This window comes from Perognathus longimembris, chromosome 4 (assembly GCF_023159225.1).
Source record: "Perognathus longimembris pacificus isolate PPM17 chromosome 4, ASM2315922v1, whole genome shotgun sequence".
Taxonomy (NCBI): domain Eukaryota; kingdom Metazoa; phylum Chordata; class Mammalia; order Rodentia; family Heteromyidae; genus Perognathus; species Perognathus longimembris.
The window spans coordinates 89434175-89455564 of record NC_063164.1 but is presented as its reverse complement, the minus strand read 5'-3'; the positions used below and the strand labels follow the sequence as shown (position 1 = coordinate 89455564).

At 39.1% G+C, this 21390-nt stretch overlaps 1 protein-coding gene across 2 annotated transcripts in view; it reads right to left on the bottom strand.

The window, feature by feature from the left end:
• Fat3 (FAT atypical cadherin 3) overlaps window positions 1-21390 on the bottom strand; it is a 506722-nt gene that overhangs the window by 273814 nt on the left and 211518 nt on the right. The gene's annotated exons all lie outside the window — the stretch shown is intronic.

The window sequence follows — 21390 nt, the reverse complement described above, 5'->3', positions numbered from 1 at the left end:
GATTGTCAGCCACGTGCACTCTTGAAGAGACAGCACCCCCAAATCCTTTGCAGACGCATGTGGGAAGTACCACGATGATGATTCTCATTTTGGAGTTGATTCCTGAATGGTGCAACAAATACCTGGGATCAAAGTTAATTACTTATGAATCTAATGAATCCCTGTTTACATAGGTCAGAACACTTGCTGTATATTGCTCATTTATTTTGTGATAAACCCAGGAATAAACACCTTGCACACTTCTTTCAAGGAAGAAACCACATTGGGTCAGGAATAAATTGCATTTATGTTTTTGAATAAAGCCCAAACTAGTGAGTTTTGAAGGAGTATGGAGTGTGATGTTCCCTTGAGCATCTAGTTCTCTGCAAGGGCATTGGCCAACGAAACCACAGGGAAGGAAGGCAATTGAGTGTGTGTGTATGTGTGTGCATGATATAATATACATATATGGTATAAAATACAGTATCTATACTATAGATACTCCAAAGAAGCTGTATCTATGTCTCTCACTATATATACATACTGTATATGTATTTGTATTAAAAAAAAAACAACTTGAGGATCTAACTGGGTCCACATTCTGGCACTGTCTTTCATTTTCTCTCACCTTGAACAACCTAATCAGCCAATCACAGCATGTCTCCCTATCAGCAAAATTGAGATTAAAAAAGAGGTTGAACTTTAAGATTTTATATATACATTTGTATATATAAATTGTCTCATCATTTCAATGTATAATATATATATATATGCAGTCAGAATTACATCTCAAAGGCTGTATGAATCCAGTAAGTGCCAGCGACCATTATTCTCTCTCTTTCTGTGAGCGTGTGTGTGTGTGTTGGTCCTAGGCTTGAACTTGAGGCCTGGTTGCTATCCCTGAGCTTGTGCTCAAGTCCAGTAGTCTACCATTGGAGTCACAGCTCCGATTTAAGCTTTTTAGTGATTAACTGAAGATAGGAGACTCAAAGACTTTTTTGTTGGCATAGCTTTAAACTGCAATCCTCAGATCTCAGCCTCCCAAGTAGCTAGGATTACAGGTGTGAGCCACTGGTGCTCAACAAGTACTATTATTCTTCCTGAGGGGAAGGGGAGTGCCTGTGTGTTATAAATGTCAGGAAGGTCTCATCTGTCTTTCAAAGCCTCAGATTCACAGTGGGTTGTGAGATTTAGACATGCCTAGTAGACATCAAAGTCTGGCTACATCATTATGTCATGTGCATTTTCAGAAGCAATCAGGCATTGGGAATGACGAAGTGACTAGCAGTGTTCACTTCTTTGTAAAGGACAAAGGAAATAACCCTCCAACATATAGAAACTCTCCAGGCAATAAAATCCATCCTGAGGTCTCACACACTGAGGATGCTTTCCAACTTGACATCCTTTAAAGTCCTTCATTTCTAAAGATAGTATCATCCCTAGTATGTGTGTGCTCCTGTATTTATGCACACACCCACCCACACTCACTACTTTGCACACCACCATTTAACTTGGAGAAGCCAGCCTAGCACGTCTTATCTGACTTTCCTCTAATCTCCACTCTTGATATCACCTATGCTTCTGACATACAGCAGCCAGATGACCTTTGATCTTACTTAAATACGTTTGATGTGTCAGAATTGAGGCTTGAACTTTGGTCCTCTGACTCTCATGGGGCTGTTTTGCTCAAGGCTGATGTTTACTGCTTGAACCATACCTGCATTTCTCACTTTTTGATGGTTAATTACAAATAAGAGTCTCGTGGACTTTTCAGCATTAGCTGAATTGGATCCTTAGATCTCAGTTCCCAAAATAGCTATGATTACAGGGATGAGCCATCAGGGCTGCCACATGACTTTAAGAAAAGGTTGATTCACACTACATCCCCACTTAAAGCCTACCTGTGCTTAGACTAGTCTAAACTCCAGTATATTCCAACCCACCTATTCTCTTTCTCTTTAATCCCATCCCAATCCTTTTCATGACTCTCAGGGGCCTTTGTGTTGCTGGTCCCGATATTAGAACTCCATTTCTGTGTTTCCCATGCTCACACATCCTTCTCACTATTCTGGTTTCAGCTACCAGCCTTCCTCTGCTGGCACCTTTCCTAGTCTTCTTCTATACAGTGCCCACTATGCCTGCATCCAGTTTCTCTCAGTCACTCTTTTTTCTATCTTTTCTTCCCAAATGCTTTCATTGTGTGAAACATTCTTGCTTCTTTTTTCATTTAGTTATTAAGGGTCTATCATCACTACAATACACGTTTCATGAAGAAAGAACCCTTGTTTATTGTATGTACCTACAGTACTACTTTGCACATAGTGGACTCTCAATATATAACTATTGAATAAGCTGATGAACAAATGATTGAGATAAAATTACAAGCAGTTCTTTGAAAATTAACTTAAGTGATTCTTATTCCATAATGTCTTCTTTAATGGTTTCATCTAAATTTATAATTCACTTACTACCAGAACTAAGTACTATATTATAAACACAAAACATGCTTTACTATAAAATCATTTTTTCTGTATAAGTTGTTTTATTTGTTTGTTAGTACTGATCTGGTCCTGGGTCTTTTTTTTGCTCCAGGATGGTTCTATACTACTACTTCAGTCACTCCTCCACTCCTGGCTTTTTTTTTTTCTAGTTAATTGTAGATAAGAATCTTATAGGCTTTTTTGTTTTGTTTTGTTTTGGTCTGGGCTGACTCCAAACCATGATCCTCATCCTCCTTCCTAGAATTTTGTGAAGACCAAATGATGCCTTCAAAACCAGTGGAAACTTTTATGTGCTATATAAAAGTAAGCTCTATATGTCTGATTATGCAGATGACTTAAGAAAACCAATTGAAAAAAGGAAAATGTTCTAGTTGGCTTTATGCCACAGTTCACATATTTGATCATTCCGTATTCTCAACCGAATTCTTCAGTATGAATTTCAATGTTATTCTCCCACTCTTGAGCTTCAAAGAAAAAGATCCTGTGGAGATTGTTCTCTTAAGAAACTCAAAATGAAACACAGATTCTTTTAATGAATGAGACCTTTTGTATTCCCATGGCTTCATGGTATTTTAGTATTTCAAACATTTTCCCAGAGGATTTTCTGATTTTAATTTATATCAGGATAATATATTGGACTTGATTATCAACTTGAGACTTGAGATGCATCTCTGGGTCATTTAGTTATGTGTCCTGTTATCAATGGCATGCAAGAGGGGCTATTTTGAGAGAAAAGCCTACATTTTTCAGAATATACTTTGGATCAACATTTTCAGCACTATCTCAGAAAGGCAAAATATATGCAAGTCTTCCATGTAATAAGAAGCCAACAAAGAATATCTTAAAAAATGGTCAGAGTGGCTTCTAGAGGCCTAAGAGTCTTGTCCACAGAAGGGCTCCATAATGTACATGGCAGAGCTTAGCTGGAGCCTCAGAGAGCAAAGTTGACATCACAGCTTGCCTTTACCCAACTTTGCAAATCTAGGAGTAAAACAAATCTTGATTTTTCTACTTTCAATCAATGGGTTGTGAGGATTAGAAAATGCCTGCTAATGTAAGTCCACACTGTTAATGTTAGAGAAAAAGGTTTTGATAAATATCTGTGGCCATGACAGCTTACTGTAGCCACATAAGAGGAGACGTGCTCTCACGTCTGGTGGGGAGTGTCTGTAGTCTCTGTTCCCTGCGAGGCTTTGATGGAGGATGATACTAGTCCACATGGTTGAGAATGCCTTATACAACATCTTGATATCCTGCCTCAAAATCACAAAATATAGTAAAACAGACTCCCTAGAGTACTTGCCAAACATCATTCATAAATGACCGAATTAGTCCTGGTTTTAACAGTCAAGCTAATTTAGGAAAACATTTGTAAATTATATACCAATTTGTGGGAGGCTCAATGAGAATGTTGTAAGGAGGAAAAATGTGGAAGGTGGGTTCCTGGAGAAAATGAAAGGCTCCTGTAAGAAACAGACCCATAGGAAAAAGAAGTATTAAAGTAGAAGTGAAAGAGAACAAGCCTGCACAGATACTGGTCATTCAAGTAGTAAAAGAAAAAAAAACACCTGAAGTTCATGAGTCTTAATGACAAATGATGGGCACACTAGGGGAGAGCTGGGTAGTCACTGCTATCAAGCTCCTGAAGGACTCCATTGGCCTTGCTGAGGGGAGCAGGCGCCAGCATGTGGTAGTACTGTGAAAGGCCATACACTTCATAGTAAAGTAACCTTGATGTAGATTAGGCTTAGGAAAGGGATGTTTCTCAGGTCATTTAATCAGTATATAACTCGTAGAGGATGAAAATTAACCATTTTAATAAAAATCACTTTGACAAACATAGCTAATATGAAAGAAATTAGTTGTTTTGATATATAACTACTGAATGATATACTACCCGGTTCAGTAATCAAGAAAGGCAATCCTATCTGGGCACTGGTGGCTTACACCTGTAATCCTACCTACCCAGGAGGCTGAGATATTAGGATCCTGGTTCAAAGACAGTCCAGCCAGGAAAGTCCCTGAGACTCCCATCTCCAGTTAATTACCAGAAAACCGGAAGTGCTACTGCAGCTCAAAGTGGTAGAGCATTAGGTTTGAGAGCTCTGGACCTGAGTTCAAGCCCAATTACTGACAAAAAAAAAGTAAGATTGTCCTAATGGCACCCACGGGGGTGCATGGGTTATCAGAGACAGGGTTCTCTGAGACAGAAAGGAGTAGCGGCTGTGCACACACTATCTGCAGGCTGCCCGATTTGGAAGACAGCTCACCTAAGAGGCTTTATTACTTTTTTTTTTATTGGACTGCTTGCAGTTATTTCTTTTTTCTCCTTTAGTTCATTCACTGGCATCACTATTTTTTATTTCTCTTCTCTTTGTCTTGCATATAAAGTTTTTCTGATTTGGGGAAGAGAAGAAGAATCACAGAAATGGGACAAAGGGTGAACCAATTTTACAATGATACTCAGGAGACACTATGTTGGAAACAAACTTTACAACTTGGGGTGGGGGTCTGACAATATGGGGGGAGGAGTAGGGGAAAATGAGAGAGAAGGTAACACTTCAAAAAGAAATGCACTCATTACCTGACTTATTTAACTGTAACCACTCTCTACATCACCTTCACAATAAAACTTGAATTTAAAAAATGGTTATGGTTAGAGGATGTGCCTCTCTCCTCTTGGCCCAATCATTTTATGTCTCCAAAGATAGAATATGCAGGGTTGACCCCCACCCTGTCTTCCCAAGTGCATAAAGACATCAGGCAAGCCACCAAAGATTCCCAGACTGCTTGATGCAGGGCAATCTATCTAAGCCTGGCAGTAAACAGTCCATTGTGGGCCCAACTGAAAAGCTCCCCATCTCATGTCTTTTTCATTAACCTCTGCCTCCTTCCTTGCTCAGATCTCATTAAACCTAGCTCCTGTCCCAGGTCTGACACACTCTTCAAGCCTGCGGGAAGACTATGCCCCTTGCTCCTACATCTTAATAAACAGTCCTTGCCTGTGGAAAATGGAGTCCAGCCTGATTCCTTCCTTTCTCCTCGATTTTCCTAACAATGGTGGCCATAACTAACCTCCAAGACTCCCTGAAGCTCCTTGAATATAACACAACCTGGATAAAGTTTGTGCTGACTGTGTAGATAGGGCTTCAAGACTAGCCCATGGGTACCTGGTTTCCCCTCCCCGCCTCCCTCCTTCTCTCCCTCATTTTCTTTCTTCCTTCTTTCCTTTTTTCCTTCCTTCATCTCTTTCTTTCTATTTCTTTCCTTTTTCTGTGCCAACCCTGGGGTGTGAACCAAGGACCCAAGTACTGCCCCTGAGCTTTTTTTTTTTTTTAATTTAAGGCTAGTGCTCTACGATTTGAGCTATAATTCCAATTCTGGCAACTTTTCCTGGGTAATTAGAAACAAGTATCCCACAAACTCTTCTGCCTGGTTTCAAACCATGATCTTCAGGACTCAATATCCTGAGTAGTTAGGATTGCAGGTGTGAGCACCAATACCTGGTTAGGGATTCTTTTCTAAACTGCTTAACTTTGCTCTGAGCTAGCAATTCATACCTATAATCCTAAACACTCAGGAGTCTGAGATTTGAGAATCAAGGTGCAGAGCCAGCCCAAGAATAGAAGTCTGGCATACTCTGATTTATAATTAAAGAATAAAAAAATCAAGAAGTTAAGTGTGGCTCAAGTGGTAGAATGCCATCTTGGAGCAAAAAAGCCAAGGGAGATCTTGGGGCATCCAAAGAAAACATAGACTACTTCTTTTCGACTCTCCTACACAGAACATCTTGGGGCTTCAAAGTCTTAAACCACCTGAGAGGGAAGGCCTCTTGATGTGGACATGATATCCACACAATGTCTTTAAAGGAAATGATACAAAAATTTAGTATCACTTTTTATTTAACAAAACAGGGTCAGTTGCCTCAGATTCCTCTTCAGATTGTGTGTTGGTTAATGACAACATTCCTTCACTCTCTGCCACGAAATAGCAATCTGTCTTCCCAATCCCTCTCCAAGCTTTCCTGAAAGAGCTCCCCCTCTACACACTGCATTCCCAGTACTCTTCTCTTGTTCTAGGCCAGTCAAGGAAGCTGTCAATCACACTTTTCTGTTCTAGAAATCTAACCAGGCTAGGAGTGCAAATCTGACAACACTGATACATTAACACAGTGCTATGTGAGCACATACCTGTAGCATATGAATGAAGTCATATACATTTATTTATATAATCTAATGCCTCTTATATTACCAATGAGTACTTAAACTGCTTGTTAATGAGAAACTATACCTTGTACCTTGGAATAAGATGTGGGAATAAACTTGCCTCTATAAACGACTTAACTATGAGTTGGGTGGCAATGGTCTTGTTCTTTTCTTACTGTACAGATGTACAAAAGAAAGAGCCATCAAGGAAATCTTTGGTCAGGAAGTACTACTTGAGGTTCAGAAAGAAAAGTAATTTGTGGGGTAGACAGAATGCATTGCTCTTCCACATAACCACAGCCTGTTCAAAGCTTGTCAGGAAATAAATGAAACTCTTTTTGTTCAGTTGCCCACATCATAGTCCTCAGTTCAAAAGATTCCAGCCTTTGGAGAAATGCAATCCAAGGTAGATCCAAGGGGACACAGACGCTGGGGAGTTGAGGAGACGTCAAAGAGCCCTAGAGAAAACTCAGGCTTCTCAAAACACCTTTAAGGAGAGACTGCTTCTACCATCTTCTTCTGAACTCACCAGTTCCAAAGTCAGACTCAGTCAAGAGGCTCACATTCTGTCAAACCCCATTTTTTTGCCAAGAGACACTTCTGTCTTCCCAAGAAAAAGGAGGCAGTGAAAACTGAGGATTACACATGGTCCATGTGGATTCTAGGTGAAGATGAAGACAATTCTTGTTCCTAGTTCTAGAGGAATTACACAAAAATACAAGCATGCCTGTAAATGGCTATGCTTTTAAAAATGATATGCATTATACTTTAAAAATAATATGGATTATAGTATTTTAAAATAATATGCATTATGCTTTATGTTAACTCCACTGTATTTTATTCCTGTAAGTAATCCACCTCATGCCCATTTAGAAGCAGGACTAAAAATAGAAAGCATTCTAAAGCACAGTGTAGATTCTGGCAGAGAGCATCAAGACAGGAGAGGCTGGCATTTACCAAGAAGCAACTCATGTGTGCACATAGACATTCAACTAAGAGCCTTCACTTATAAATAATCCATACATTTCAACAAGCCCCAAGTATTGTAAATTCAAAGACTAAGTTGTCCTTTCCACTTTGGTATTGTTGGGGCCAGAACAATGACAGGAACATACCACATATTGAAAAGATGTATTCAACTGGTTGGTAGACTCAATAAGTGATTGGGTGGTTGAAGCAATAGAGAAACTAAGACACAGGCAAAAAAGGGGGGGCCAATGTTTCACAGTTGAGAAAATTTGGGCAATACGAAAGGTTATTACAGGACATCCTTCTCTTACAAAGTTAAGTGGTTTTTATCTACATGTCCTACAGTGCACATGTACTCCTAGACTCTAAATTTGACTCAATGTTCCTTCTAGGAGAATTATGTCCGTGACTGAGTGACAAGCCTCCTATCATATCAAATGCCTCCAACTAACGAAGAAACTGAGGGTCAGGAGAAAGGACTGCTGCTGCCCTATTGTACTCAAGGGCATTTTACTTGGTGTCAAAACTAAAAGTACGAACATGTGTAACTGAATATAGCAAAAATCTACCAGGCCTACTTATGCTTTTGTTTCAATAGGCTTCCCTAAACTTGCCAAGGAATCAAGTCACATGCTGTATTGGCATGCACTCTAATAAACATTTTGAGCAGAATCTGCTCATAATCCTGGGTCCCCTTCATGTGACAAGAAGAACACTTCAGTCTGTACTAGGGCCAGTGTTGTAGACTCCCAGCTTGTGTTAGTTTTCCTTCTAGAATGTGCCAATTCCTAGGGCTCCTTGTTAGTACTGTCACAAGATCATTGTTGGTCTATAAACTGACAATCAAGAAAGATTCCTAGTCTTGCACATTTTAGTTCAGGGACTTTTGTTCAATGGGTGGTCCATGAGCAGAAATGGCCCACTAGGATGGTGTGCATATTGTGTGTGTGTCTGTCTGTGTGTGTAACAAAATATAACGATTGGTAAGTATGGGAAGAAATTGGGACTCTATGTTCTATTGATGGCAGGAATGTAAAATGAAAAAAAAAGTTCCTCAATGATTACCAAAGGATCCAGAAACTCAACATCTGGAAACCAAAGAGTTAATGTGACATCACCCATGTACAGTATATTTCACAACAGCCAAAATGGGTAAACACAACACAGGTGCCCTTCAATGGATGATTTATATATATATATACACAATATATATATGTATATACATATAATATATTTGTATACATACATGTGCAGCTATGCATATATATACATATATGTTTATACATAAAATATATACATATCATATGTGCATACATACATGTGTAGGTATGCACATGTATAAATATATGTATATACATATAACATATACATATATATTGCCTGCACATGTATGTATACATATATGTATGTATATGTATATATGAGAATATTATTCAACCTTTAAGAGGGAGGAACTAGATGAATCTAGAGAACATTGTGCCAAGTTAAACAAGCCAATTGTGAAAAAATGCTGTATGATTACACTTATATGAGACAATTACAATAGTCAAATTCAAAAGCACAGAGAAAAAGACATAAAGACACTTGTCAGGGCTTGAGGGCTGACAAAGTTTCTGTTTTTTCAAGATGGTGGAGATTAGTTGAACAACAGTGAGAATATTCTTAATATTATTACATTGTGTATTTAAAATAGATAATATGATTAATTTTATGTTATGTATATATTATACCACAAATAAGAACACCATATAAACAAAAAATGAGATATTCACAATACTTTAAGAAAGATCACTCCATAATATCACCAAACATTCATCACTGTTCAAGTGTAAAATTATTTTATTAATATAATGTGTCCAAGTGTACTTTGTTTACATTGGTATTAGAATTGATTCACAGTCTTTAAAAGCAAATTAGAAGAATTCTGACTGATTGTTGAGCAATAGTGCTGTCTAAGTGAGATTTAGTGACTGGAGCAGTTTGAGAATAACACATACTCCTTGAACACAAGATGAACTGGGCATTGTTTTGTTCCTTTAGATCTCTACAGTCATGGATGAAGACAATAAATGACCAGACTGTCTTTTCCTTCTTTTCACTGTTAGAACAAGATATCTTCCAAACCACAAACATAGAAAATGCTCCTTTTCCTTTGCAGCAATCCCTGTGTCAGTAGCTGGATGCTGGGTATGTTGTCTGCAGCTAAAATGATAGGATTCTATACTGTTTGGGGAGGAAAAATATTTTAAGCTGCTGTCATGAGCTTTGTAAAACAGCTGGTATGCTTACAGTTTGGCAAAAAAATGGCTTAGTATTTCCACTCTCTGAAACTGCAAAAATTATAGCAGAAAGAAACTTCTGAAAAGATAACACTGTAGAGGAAATCAGGAGATTAGGAGTGGCTTTATTAATGTACTGCAAGTCCTATCCCTTGAGCTTCTGTTCTTATGGATGTGGTTGTTTATTATAAACTAATATACTTTTCAAGTTGACAGAAATACATGAATTCATTGCACTATGCCTAGAATGTTTTCCAAATAACCTTTCCCTGAACATTCCTCTCTCTTACCTAAGACCTGAGCTGAGGAAACCAAGACAGGGTGGAAAGCCCAATTTGTGACCAGCAGGGGACTGTTAGGAACCATTAGCTCTCTTGTGACTTTTATTTGGAGAAGTGGAATTTTAAAATGCTGCCTAAGAGGATATGAGATTGCTGCAGTCATGTTGTCAAAGCCAAAAGGCCACTAAAGTGCTTTGAAAGGGTTGTATTGCTTTGTTCCAGGGCAGGTAAATTTACATTTGGCTCCATGAGACATCTTTCAAAGAGTGTGCATTTGAGGTAGCATCTTGGAGATCCACCCATAAACTAAACAGGCCATGCATTGTTTGTCCCCTTTCATATTTGATGGGGACTACACATAGAAATCTGAGTAACTGGGCTTGTGTTCGATTTATCTGTTCAGTAGTGAAAAATGGGTCTATATTGTTTTTTCCCCTCAATTTCTAAGCCCAGTGAACAAACTTCAGGTCAAGCTCTGTTTCAAAGCACTCACTCATGTGAATACAGACTCTGAGGAGGGCTGTTAGCAGAAGATGAGGAAAATAACGGATGTAGAAAACTCCCAACCAGTGCCTGCTAATTCTCTTTGGATTATCTGCCTCAGAAATAGCAAACAGGCAAGGGCAGAAAGCATTAGTATTCTGTGTACTGATGCCCTTACACTTGAGGAAACTCAAAGAGGCGTGCATGACATAGATGATTCCAGGAATCACTCGTTTTCAGGTACTTCTTCCTTTACTGTTGACATGTAGTCAGCTATTTGCAGTCGTTATTGGAAGTAATGACGACTAACTAAAAATCCGAATTTGATTTTATCATGAAAAATTCTATTTGGGGGAGTTTGATCATACAGTTTGTCTGATTTTTTTTTAACCCATCCACAACTTGACATCTACTGATCATGTCATTTTCCTCATTTAACCTCAGCCCCTTCACTCTGTGGCCCAGAACTTCTTCCCATGTGCAGCCCTCCCATCACATGTGCCCATCAAAAGTTCAAAGGCCAAGTTTAAGCCTTCCTTCGGTGAAGCAGTCCTCACAGCCCTCTCACTTTGGGTTACTTTGTCTGTGACTTGGATGTGGAGCACCCTCCAGAGGTCCTCAGGGAGGAACTTTAGGCAGATGGGGCCTTCTGAGATGTCTGCAGGTCATTGACACTCTGCCCTCTGCAGAGCCTGTGGGCTCCCAGTCATTTCCTCTTCTCTTTGCTTGTTGGCTTATGGCATGAACTGCTCAGCACCCCAATGGGTCCCTGACATGATCTGCTGCCCTTACCAGAGTCCTAAACCAGTGAGGCCATGGGATGGAACTTCCAGAACCATGAAACAAACCCTTCTCTTTTTTATTTATTTATTTATTTTTGGCCAGTCCTGGGCCTTGGACTCAGGGCCTGAGCACCATCCCTGGCTTCTTCCCGCTCAAGGCTAGCACTCTGCCACCGAGCCACAGCGCCACTTCTAGCCGTTTTCCATATATGTGGTGCTGGGGAATCGAACCAAGAGCTTCATGTGTAGGAGGCAAGCACTCTTGCCACTAGGCCATAGTCCCAGCCCCAAACCCTTCTCTTAATTGCCTCAGGTATTTGACCACTGCAACAGAAAAATGATGAATACACTTGCATCCTCCATAGCCTCACTGTATACTCCCTAACACTGATCATCCTACTGATGAGTGAGTTCCCTGGACTTAACAAATTCTGTATGTTTCCTGTGTCCAGTCGTCACCTTTGGATTATATATAAGACAACCTGAAGAACACTTACTAGATTGGTACCCAATGACACCAAGAAGAAACTGTGAGGAAAAAGGAACAGTGTATATAGAGATGTGTTCCAACTTAAGAATCTGCTGGAATTTAATTTAGACCATTTGGCAAGGATGAGCATTCTGACACCCATTTACATTGTTTGAGATAGGAGGCTGGTGTTCCCTGTGCTTCCTGTTAGTACAAGATTGATTTCCTGTATTTAAGCATCCTTTCATGACAAACGGTGCTTGATATAGAAGTAGACAGCAGCCTCACAATATGAATAGCCTCAATTAGGCCTCAGTTATACCTGTCATAGCTCTGTTACTGAGCTCAGAGGACAAGGAGTACTATTCAGGCAGAGAGAGAGACAGAGACAGCAGGAGAGAGTCAAAACTCATCCACAAAGAAAAGCTTACTCAAGTAACACAAATACGATATATCCACTTTGCTGAGCAAGTGAACAAGTTTAGGCTTAAACAAGCAGCATGATTAGAAGGGAAAACTTGTGGCTAGATAGTATGAAACTGATAAACTAGAATTTCCTCTATTTCTTCATACTTAAATCAATTCATCCAACCAACCAACAGTGAGTGCCTACATGCACTAGTTATGTGCTCTTTGAGGAAATTTTGACAGGAGACAGAAAACTTTGATGGGGAATGGCACTTGTTTACACATGTTTTTATTATCTTATTTCAGAGCAATGAGAAATTGTGGGCATTCAGTTAAAAACTGTAAACAGTTCTCAACCTTCTTTTCCCATTTTGTCAGTAATGGTGCTTGAACTTAGGGCCCCATATTCTTGCTTGACTTTTTTTTCTCTCAAGGCTGATATTTTACTGTTTGAACTTCACCCTTACTTCTCTTAGCTGGAGGTAAGAGTCTCACAGAGTTTTCTCCCTGGGCTGGCTTCAAACTGTGATCCTTAGATTTCAGTCTCCTAGTAGCTCACAGACATGGGCTACCAGAGACCAGCCTGCTTTACAATGGGGCATGGATAGTTCAGGCTCATGGAATACAACTTCTTGTTCCTGTGGTTCCCTTCTCACCCTGCTCTAAGATGGAAAATGAATAAGTTTATGACCCAGCAACAACCATGGAGGTAATGTACGAGGAGATGAAGAAATCACAAGATGCAGAAATCCTAGTCCTTGATTAACTGATAGAGAAGATTGATCCAGTTAGCTCTATGGCTTCATCATATCCCTCTTCTCTGGGAGTATCTTTGTGATCAAGCTTTAAGTTTTAACTTAATTAAGAGAATTTATAATAAAAATTTTCTCCCAAAATACTGAGTAACTACAGTTTTCCTTTCTATCTATATCTGTGGATTGCCTGTTATTCTATTTCTTTTCTGTTTACTATTCACCATTTACCCTTATGTGAACCTTTGATCTAATTTTTTCCACCCAAACTCATCTGGTTAATATTTTAAAGGAGGAATGGCCTGTGTCTTTCTGATCCTATTGAATGGGTACCACTGACTTGTTTCTTAGCAAGTATCTTAAGTACTTTCATCTATGTAAACATAAGTACTCATTTTTCTCTGTGGAATGTTTTGTTAATTAATGTTAATAGAGAAGAGATTCTTCCAAGCAGGACTATTATTGTAAGCCTCTTCTACTCCAACTACATAAGAAACCTTGGAACCAATCACTCAGGAAGTAAAATCAGTAGGAAGTTGTCAAGAGAGTGAGCCTGTAATTAATCAGTGAGGTCACTGCCAATAACAACAGTACATTCTGCTGCGTGCACAGCTTGACTTAATGGGTGTGCCATATTTGCAAGTTACTGAAAAAAAGAAAACATTCCATCTCTTCTTTAGAACAGCATCACATTACAGGAAGCAAATGAAAATAATGTGTTAACAGTTCCAAAATGCCATCAAAAAGGAATAGCAATAGACTATGGTTATAAAACCAGGGTCAGCATACTTGGTGTGAAAAAGACAGCCTTGCTGAGCTAGGCCTGTCCTCCAAGTCTAGACACAAATCCGCTGGGAGAAGCTAGAGCGATCCCTTAGCTATCCGGTCATCCACTGGAGAGTGAAGGAAGGTGGAAGGTACAATGCTGAAGACTACAGACTCAGAAAACTGTAAGCTGTTTTACAACAGATTTTAAACAAATGGGGGGACACTAGCAGGGCTGCTGGCCAACCTCTTTCTAGTCCCATTGCTGAGGGAAAGAAAAGGAGAAAATCTGTCCCTTATGAGACTTGGTGGTATTCAGTAATGTTTGGAAACAGCTTCCAATGGAAAAGGGGCATTTTTTTTTGCATCTAATTTCAGCATATCCCCACCCCCCCTTTTTTTAAACAGCAAGGAAGGCCAAGTAGTTCTTAGAGGGAAGAGGCTCACAGTCCACTTTGTTCCTTTCATACACTCTGTATTTTTTTTGTCTTTTCTTTTTTGGTACTGGGGATCAAACCCAGGACATTGCACTTGCTAGGCAAGCGCTTTGCCACTGAGCTACATCCCTGCCCTCATGCACTCTGAAGAGGTAGAGCTTATAACCCTGTCCTAGTGACCAGAAGTTTCATTTGCTAGGGTAAGTAGGTTGCACTGTAATTTTTTAAATATCACAAATACTTGAAATCTTTGAAATGACAACCCAACTCTGGTGATTGGAGACAGCTGATAAGGCGGCTAATGGAAATGGCTGCAATGAAATGGTACCAATGACCAGTTTAGCCAGATTCATACAGGTGAAGTCATTGTTCAAGGACACAAAAGATGATTGCTGGATCTATTTGAATCTAAGAGGATTGTATAAGTACACACAATGTGACATAAAATAAAAAATTCTGCTGGGGCACTGGTGTCTCATGCTTGTAAATCCTAACTCTTCAAGAGGTAGAAATTTGAGGAAAGAGGTGTGAAGCCAGTCTAAGTAGTGAAGTCCATGAGACTCATCTCTAATTAACCAGAAAAAAGTCAGAAGCAGAAGTATGGTTCAAATGGTAGAGTGCCAGCATTGAGAATGAAAGGCCCCAAACTGAGTTCAAACCTCAGTACCAGCATACACAAGATATTCTCAGAAAAATATTTTATTTCTTCTTGCTCATTTCTGAAAGAAAGTGAGATGAAGAGAAAAGTATTGTAAGAAGATTATCATAGCCACTAATCCTGGTAAAATATCTTAATGAGAAATCTGCATGTGGCTTTGTTTATTTCTGTCCTGTTTTCCACATTTTAAATCTTTTCAAAGAAAGGAAAGTATTTTCTCTAATCACCTGAAACCTGTGTTCTAAAAATCTCTCCAGTTGGTACCCTTCAGAAACACAAATGTACAAAGGCAGTTCATGGAGCTAAGTTGCTAAAATGCAGCTTATTCATTAAAGTTTTAGTGAATCAAAGTATGCTTCCATAAAGAAAGTTCAAAAAATATTGTCATTATTACAACTCATTATTTACAATTAACAAAGACTCATTTTAATGATGGTTAGTTGCATTTACTTTCTGATTGTGGGGACTGGTCAAAGTGCAAAATTTTAAATTTACTGACAAAAAATACCTAAAGAGTAATAATCACGTTTCTTCTTCCTCCTCCTCCTCCTCCTCCTCCTCCTCCTCCTCCTCCTCCTCCTCCTCCTCCTCCTCTCCTCCTCTTCCTCCTCTTCCTCTTCTTCCTCTTCCTCCTTCCCTTCCCATTCTTATTTTAATTACACAGAAACTTTATGAGGCATACAAAGAATGAGATCTTTAGTAAGAGATTTAATTCAAAATTTGACTATTTGTCCTCTATCCTTCCTTGAACACTACAGTACCATTATACTGAGGGCAGTAGATCAGGAACATGTTCTAAAAAGTGCTCCCAGGTCTTCTCTCAACAAACTATGTCTCAGCTCTGTATAATTTCTCTCCTAAGGCAGTTCTACAAGTGATGTATAGAGATAACCTTTTAAGACACAAAGTCAATGAGCTCAGCTAAGCTTATGATACCCTAGTATGACTTTTTTTTGGTGCTGTTATTGAGGCTTGAATTATGGGTCTGGGTGCTGTCCCTATGATTTTCTGCTCAAGGCAGAAGCGCTTACTACTTGAGCCACAGTTCTACTTCTGGCATTTTGGTGGTTAATTGGAGATAAAGAGATTTCACAAACTCCTCTGCCCAGGCTGGCTTTGAATTCAGATTCTTGGATCTCAGCCTAGGTTATACTGGTTATCAAAAAATTGCAAATATTAGTTTCCCATTAACTTCATTGTCAATGATAGTATCATTTCTACCTTCTTCTCTTCCTACTTTCTTCCACTGGTGGAAGAAATGGTATTTTTAAGTCTAGCATTTCTGAAGGGAAAGCTTTTATCTAAATACAAAGGGATATTATTTTAAATTACAAATCTGTAATAATCTAACTAAATTCCACAGGCTATTCAAAACACAGCTCTAGGCAAAATATTGTGCTCCAGCTGAGATAATGACTTAATTTTCCAATCAGCCACTTTTCTTTTCCATCTCTAAAAATATTCCTCCATATTTAGAAAAGGAAGTGGTCCCTGAAGAAATACTCTAATTTATAAATAGTTACGACACAAACTTTTGTGAGTATTGAGAATATCAAAGACTAATATATGCACATTCTCTTCCACCATTCTATCATCAGCACCAACTTGAGAGCCAGAAAGCATTCTAAGAACAGTATTTCAGCCTCCATTTCCTATTGTTAGACACAGCATCGAAGTGTCTCTCATCTTTCTCTCCTGTTCCCTCCCTGACCCTCCCCCTTCCCTTCTCTTCTCTCTCTTTCCTTCCCTCCCCTTCTCCTCCTCTTCCCTTTCAGTGTGACAAGGCCTTACCTGGCCACTTCAGACACAATGGACAGTTAGCCATCTCAGAACCTGCCTGTGACTTGGGACTGTTCTAACTATACATATCTCCCCATACTCTCTTCCCTATATAAACTGGAGGTCAATATTAGCACCCTGAACTATGGAAGAAGATGGCAGAAGATGGCTAAAGATGAAGTAAAGTGCCATTGAGGAAAGCTAGCAATAGGGAATGGGAGCTGACACTAGCCCCTATCCTAGTCAATCTCTGGGAGAGACCCAAATCTTTGTTCTGTCTAGTAACTCTCATTAACCATTTCCTGGGGATAATGTATGATCTGTTTATAGTTATGATTCCTAATCATAGGGCAGAGAAACTTGGAGCCAGTTCTAAGCACTCTGAGCCATCTGTGAGGTGAAACCCCTTGCACCCTCAGTCTGCACAACAAATACCCACTTAAGCGATCACATATGTGCATTATATCTCATATGCATACTATATGTGACGACAACCTTGCGCCTGTGCAGATCTCTGCCAAAAATCATGGAAAACTGAAATTGTTAACCAATATTTGCACTCCAGCCACCCAGCTTGGGTTTCCATTTCCCTTAAGGGTGTACCTTCTTTCTTTCTAGTAAACGCTATTCTTTGCCACTTGACTTTTGTATGTTTTTCAATGTTGGTTAAAGATGTCAAGAATCTGAAATCTGGGGCTGGGGATATGGCCTAGTGGCAAGAGAGCTTGCCTCTTATACATGAGGCCCTGGGTTTGATTCCCCAGCACCACATATACAGAAAATGGCCAGAAGTGGCGCTGTGGCTCAAGTGGCAGAGTGCTAGCCTTGAGCAAAAGGAAGCCAGGGACAGTGCTCAGGCCCTGAGTCCAAGGCCCAGGACTGGCCAAAAAAAAAAAAAAAAAAAAGAATCTGAAATCTTCTTCTCCAAGGCTACCCATGGCCTTTCATCTTCCTTTGACATGTCTGTGCCACAGAAATCTCTTTCTCTCCCGTATTTCTTTTCAAATAAATTCTATCACTTCTACTACATTGCTATCTTGCCTAAATTTTTCTCATTTGGACACAAAGTCTGAGGTTGATTAGCTCTGCTAAATTTCTGGTAACAATGCCATAAGAACTTAAACTTTTACTTAGCCATCTGTTTTTGTTTTTTTTTTCCCCTCACTGACAGTTTCAATGACCTAATTTAGATATCTCAATTAGACTATTTCTAAGATCTCTCTGGATTTCAATATACTGTTGGAAACGATACTCTGAAGATTCACTTCTAAACTACTTTTCAAATTAAAGATGAAAGAAAGAAAAAGAAAGGAAGGAGGGAAGGAAGGGAGGAAGGAAGGAAAGAAAGAAGGAAGGAAAAGAAAGGGAGAATGGAAGAAAGGAAGAAAGAAAGAAAGGAAGGAAGGAAGGAAGGAAGAAAGAAAGAAAGAAAGAAAGAAAGAAAGAAAGAAAGAAAGAAAGAAAGAAAGAAAGAAAGAAAGAAGGAAGGAAGGAAGGAAGGAAGGAAGGAAGAAAGAAAGAAAGATTGAGACTATGAAAGAAGTAAGAAAAAACAGACAGATATCTTCAGATGCTAGGCACCTTGAGAATAATTCAGCCTTTAGTTCAATTAGACAGACCATTTGTTCCACCAATATCAACAACAGTAAAAGTGTGGGTGTGGGCTGCGGCTCCCCCAGTGGGGAGATTCTTGTGGAGCTTTGCAGACAGGACTGCTAAATGAGGGAACTTTCCCAGACCAAAAGTAATCAGGAGAGCAGTTGGTGGAGAGAAACAAAATTGGGAGACAGGCTTGGAATGGAAGAGAGAGGACCCAGAGGGCTCTGACACAGTGCAGGGTCACAGGCACTCCAGCAGGCAGAGGCTGTGTCAGGAGGATATGTCTCAGAGTGGTCGTTCATAGCTAGTATATTCACACCTTAATTTGAGAGCTACAAACCTGGTTTCCTCCATGAACTCTGATTTTTATAGAGTAGTCCACACCTTAACAGCAAACCTTCCCATCAAACTCCTGCCTTCTCTGATCAAGAAGACAGGAAAGGCAGAAGAAAGAAAAAGCTACCTTGTAACCTTCTCCTGACAGTCCCTGTGTTCTTCTTTTTCCTTTATGCAAGTGTAATATCCCAGGTCCAGGCCCTTAACAGGAAAGAACTGTGGAATGCTAATTAGACCCAGTAAATGCAAAGACAGATTTTCTTTGAGACAGTGAAACCTAAACTTAATTTAAATTAAAATAATTGTAATAGATAGGTGGTGTTTTTGAACAAAAAAAATCTGTGATTTCATTGTAATAAATGCCTAATAAAGGAAATGTATATCAAATAAAACACAAAAATAATAAAAGAGTATTTAAAAAGCGCTTTATTATGTGTAATATATTTTATCACCATTGCCTCCTGCAGTCTTAAAGTGGCAAAATTTTGGATCTAGAAGACCATTTCTACATTATAGCATCATTGAGTATTACATTTCCAACTACTGAATAGCTTTTTAACATTAACAACTGGAGAGCTGGAGATGACTAGCTCTTATGTAACTAAGTCTTTAAGACAAAAATAGTTTGGTCACCCTGAAGGTTGCTACAGCATAGTCCTATTAGCAAATTATGTCACATTTTCTAAGCTAAGCATAGAGATTTTATGCTTTAAAAGACAGACAGACTTTGCTTAAAGTGTAGTTCTGGACTTGCTAACCAGTGTCTTTAACACTCGGTTTGCTCATTTATAAAACACCGGTTGTCCTACTTCCTTTCCTCCTAGAAATATATGTCAAGAGTTGCTATAATTGTCAAATTAAATTCTAGGATGTCCAGATAAATTCTATTTTGAGAAACAATATTTAATTCCTAACAAAATATTTTAAAGCTATTCTATAGTAGATTGTAATATTGTGTATGAGAACCCTAATTGTGCAGATTAAATGAACAAATCCACATGTATTTACTAATGAAACTAAGTTTTTAGACATGAGGCCTAAAGTCTACAAGTCCCATGTTAGGTCTGGCCAGTCACCCCATATGCCAAGTAAAGAGATATGGTGAAGGGTAGGAAAGGGAATGTACGACAAAGTAGCCATGGGATGACAGTACGCAAGTCACCTTCTGGGGTATAGACATTGGCTTCAGGTTAAATAGAGAATTAGAAGACAGAGAGTTACAGGTATGGGTTGGTTGACCATTAGCTCAGTCTTTGACCTTGGAGTGGTCAGAGAAGTTGTTAGCATTTTACAAGTGGAAAAAAGCTGAACAGGTCTCTCTTGAGTTTTTATCACTTTCCTTTAAGACATTAAGAAGGCCTTGCACTTATATTTGAGCTGTAACAAATGTGAGGAAAGAAGATAAGAGCCATTTAGATGCCGTGTGACCTGAAGTGGAAATCAAAGACAATAGCAGCCCATTTAGGGCAATGACATGACAGAATTTGTCATAGAGGTTCAACCAAAGATTGTGGATGCCAGGCAAGGATCTCGAAGCAAACGTGGAAGCACGGAAGCAAACAAAGTCGATAGTTAGAGAGTTTTCCTGAGCTGCTAAACTTTCCTTCTGGGGTTTAACAGGGTTAGCAGCATTTGGCAGGAGAGAATATGATGTCCCAGGAGCCAAACTGGCTCAGGTGACTACCTGGGGTAGTAAAGGAATCACATAGACCAAGAAGCCCCATACCACAATGTCAGAAGTAGGAACTGGCCAGAAACATTTAATTCAAAACTTGAAAGAGAAGTCTAGGCAAAGAGAAGTCAGGAAGTGAAGCCATTCAATATGTGCAAGATCAGCAGGCTTTGCAGAGGAGTGGGATCCGCACCTTCAAAATGCTCAGGATCAAAAGAAGGAAGATTAAGGATGAAATAGAGAACCGTAATTAATAGAGGCCAAATTCTGATAAGTACCAAAAAGTTGGCATGAGCAAGGTACCATGAGTGTGTCCAGAGTAGGAAACTGTAAAGGGAAGATGAGGAAAACATTTGATGAGTTGAAACTTAAAAAATTAGTAGGATTTTAACACCTAGAGCCAGTGATGAAAGAGATGTGGCACTCATGACAGAGCCGCTATTCAACTCATACAGCTCTCACTAAGTCATTGAAGTAGAGATTCTGTGAAGTTGGCTAGAACAAAGCTAGAGTGAAGGTGGAAGAAAAATTTCAGCAAGAGATCTATGACTCATTATTCATCTTGACCTATTGCTTTCCTTAATGCAAGCCAAAAGCTTATATTTGAAATTCTTAACAAAACAAGATTACCTCTCAAGCTGTTTTCCATGACTAAAGCAATTCAAACAGGCAAGGACTTTAGTATATGCCAAAATATTTGTTTACTTTAATTTAAGGCTTACTAATTATATTTATTTTTAATTTTTTTCTTATTTATTGTCAAAGTGATGTGCAGAGAGGTTACAGTTTAGTACATTAGGCATTGGATACATTTCTTGTACTCTTTGTTACCTCCTCCCTTATTCCCCCACTAATTATATTTAAATGCTCAGAAATTACATAAATATTGCTTTAATAAACTTTTTATGATTTCATTATTTTTATTAGCATCCATTAAGTTGTTTGAGACAAAGTTTTATTGTGATTTTTTTCATATGTACAAATAGATTCCAACCAATGTCACTCCCTACAACACTCCCTCCTTTCACCCTCCCCA